A 3694-nucleotide genomic window follows, 5' to 3' on the forward strand; every position below is an offset into this window, starting at 1 on the left:
CTCCACACGTGCGGCGCCTCGAGCAGTTTGGGACCCCGCTCCTCCACAGTGGTTCCTTTTTGTCCCGAAATTAGGAGAAAACCACCCAGGAGTTGCAGTTGCAGAGCCTGGCGGCGCGCTCGCTTGCCGTGGCAGGTCCCTACGACGGGGAGCGCAAGAGCAGCAGCCGGTCCTGCTTGGGTTGGCGATAAACTCCAGTTAGGACAGTTAGGACGAGGAACCCAAGCTCTGAGGGTCCCTTTCCTCTCTTGGGCAGTCGCGCGGCTCCTCGACACTAATATCTGAAAAGTCACCTCAGGCCTGAAATTTTTCAGGTTGAGCCGATTCGTAAATCTCCCAAGTTTTCAGCGGGAGCCGAGTATTTAATGAGCTGACATCGCCGAGAGGCTGCAAAAAACCCACTCCTTGTTTCACCCGGCCAACTTCAAAGTGGGCTTTGCTGCACCGTGGGGCAGTGGGCGCAGAGATGGGGGCAGCCTCCCCAGCTGGCAAAGCAGAAACTTCTCCAAAACCATGGAAAACAAATGGGTTTTTTCCCGAGGTACAAAAGTAATCAGAGAATTCAAACTACATTGGGAATTGTTGAAGGAGCATGAAGATATTTTTTCGTATGTTTAAATGGGGTTTCTAACAAGCATCCTTGATCTGTGTCTGTTCAGTCTGCACCCCAACGGGAATTTCAGCTCGGCTGAGCCCAGTTAGTGCCGACACTCACAACTGCATTTCGAGTTGTGGAACATTTTGAAGCTTCTCCCCCAGATGGCTGAGGGATTTCATATGCCATATATCTCCCTGGGTTTTGAAAGTTTTTTTTTTCTAACTGTTGTCAGTAGAGGCTCTGATCAAACTGATCCCCCAAAGGCTTTAAAGTAGCGTAGAGGAGTTTGGCCTCAAAATAACTGGACACAATTTAATTAAATCGAACAGTACAGGTGTTGGGGTCAGGCTGCGCGGACCGGACCAGGGGATGCAGACCACAGCCTGCTAACTCCTCCAGAGGCACTTTATCTGTGTTTGTCAGAGTCCAAGCCCATGTCATTACTTAAATTGATATGTAAACAAACACCGAGATTTTAGGACTAGGACTAGCTCCCAAGTGTGATGAATACACTTGTGGATGGTGAGGAATAACCCTCCTGGCCTGCATAGCAGAAGTTTGAGGCACGCACTGGACATGCCTTGCCATCCTCCTCGCCAGTGTGCCTGCAACAGCCACGCACTGTTAACCTTCAGCTTAAAACCCCACCACGGTTAGGTCATGAGTCTGCTCTTTGCGTCTTTTTTTTAGTGTCTGATGAAGACCCAGGGTGATCTGGATTTTATGCTGTTTGGGTTTTTTCCCCAGGAAACTATAGAAGTGGATTCTTGCACTATTTCAGTGCTTTTTTAACCATAATGTGGCACTTTTAGCTTTCAGAGAGCTCCTGAGTAAAACTTAGCCTAAGAACCTTTCTTTCAAAAAGGCTTCATTTTCTAAGTAGTTTTAAAGGAGTTTTGATGTTTCCTACCTCTTTGTAAAAATTTTTAAACTTCTACAATATTCACTTCTAGAAGAGTTTCTTTCTTTTATAATTTTCTTCTTTTTTTAAAGACTCGTTTATTAGCAGTGACAGAAATGCCAACTGCACTTGCAAATCCTCCCAGCTGGCCTCACTTCTACATAACGTATTTCTGGTTCCCAAGGGCAAGTTCCTTTCTCCAACCCCCATATATGCCTGTGATTTCCTTCAGCCACAAGAGGAACTCTGTAATACAGGTATGTTATGTTATGAATTTATATATATTTATATATATTATGCTATATATTTATTTGAAAGAGGTTGCCCTAAAATCTTAACCTGAGGTCTCTTGCCAAAGCATCATGCTCTTGTAACCTCCATGTGTCTCTCCTCCTGTTTTGCTGCTCTCAGGCTATTTCCCCCAGTCTGGAGTGGGGTGCTTGGATCACAGCCGTGCTCTGCTATTAATGCAGGCTACAGCTCTGAGCTGCTCTTCAGGCAGAGAAAATTGAGCACATGTGAGGACAGACTCACATCAAAGCTTTGCCTTTCCAAAAGATAAGGATGTGACTGGCTCAGACTACTTGGCTCTGAAAAATCTAACCCAGCTTTCAGTCCAGCTTCCGCAAGTGGTTTCAACATCACTGTTGCCTACCTCTGTTCCAGAAGAACTTGCCTTATTCGCAGACAGCTCTTTGCTCAATGCTCTCCTTATCCCAGCCCAACACAAAAGATGCGTCCCCGGTGAAAAGCTCCTTTGAGCTCTAAGTTGAACATTGTCCCTAAGTCAAGTCTGAGCCATTCACAAACACCCTTAACTCTAGTGGCTGCCCCATCAGATTTATAGGTTAAAACTCAAGTTACGCCACTACTTAGCTGCGCCAGCAGTCAAGTGCTGTTAGTTCTCCAGTGCTTTCCAAAAAATCCCACATGTGCACCCCAAGAAATCTTAGCAGCACACGGAAGTGGCTACAGCAATTATTTTGTGGTCAGGATGCTTTCGAGCAGCTTGAATGTAGATAATTCTGCAGTGAATATGTATCCTGAAAGGAATGATCCACATCAAAGCCTGTAATGTCTGCAGAAAAATGCAATAGTAAATAAGAACTTCTGCCAAAACAAGAAACTTGACGTTAAATGCTAAGATGGATTGTTTCCATTCTGGATCAGCTGGGGAGCAGGGAGTTGAAATTGGGTTTGTAATAGAAAGCACACTTCAGTATTAACATCCATCTGTTATACAAATAAAGGCACTGCATTTAGAACTGTTAAAGCATTTTAGATGACTTGAGGTTCCTAAGGGAACTTAGGTTCTTTGTGTATAATTTCACAATTGGATTTGACACAAGTGCCCTTTTAGGTTCATTCCCTGGAAGCGGTTTGTTTGGTTTCTTTTTTTTTTTTTTTTTCACTGTCTGGTTTCCCTCATCTGTTTTTTTGAGTGACCAGATTGCTCAGGCTTCTCTGAAAGCACACTATTAATGTTATCTTAATAGTATTTTAATGTTTATCACTTCAACAGAGATCTCTCGCCTTTCTGAAACCAGTCTGACCAGATTTCTCAACTTTTGTACTCCGCAAGTATGCCAATTTGCTGTAACTGTCTATGTTAACATTGTAAAAAATGTGTTTATGGTTCCAATGTTCTAAAAAACTTTAATATTAATTGCTTCACTGCCAGGAAAATAGACACTTCTTTAAAAAGACAATGTCCGCTCTACTGAACCTCTGAAAACCTATTCAGAGCCTCACAGGATATATACACTTTGCAGTATCATGCTCTGAGAGGACTCTCTTTTGATGTTAGTGGAGAAGCAGCATTGCTGCCTGGGTTAAAAAAGGTCTCTGTTTGTAGTTCGTATTGTTTGCATCATTTGCTACTTCTAACACATCTCATGTTTGAAGGTCAGAATGGGCCAAAATTTCAAGCCCCATGCAGCATCACTTGCATTTTAGAAATTCTGCTCTTAATGGTTTTGAGAAAGCTTGTTCTGCAGCTTTCAGAATATGCAGGTCTTGTGATGACAGGAATCTAATATTTTTTTTTTTTTTTTCAAATAGTCAGTAAAACTCTCTGACTCGCAGCCATTGGGCTGTGGCACCTCCTCCCTCCTTCCAGCATGAAGGTTTCTGCATCTGCGTGGTGAACAGGATCAGTACAACAACAGCTATTAAAACTATCTCTACACAAAGCT

This window comes from Athene cunicularia (assembly GCF_003259725.1).
Source record: "Athene cunicularia isolate RWA chromosome 4 unlocalized genomic scaffold, athCun1 chr4_part2, whole genome shotgun sequence".
In the NCBI taxonomy this organism is placed as follows: Eukaryota; Metazoa; Chordata; class Aves; order Strigiformes; family Strigidae; genus Athene; species Athene cunicularia.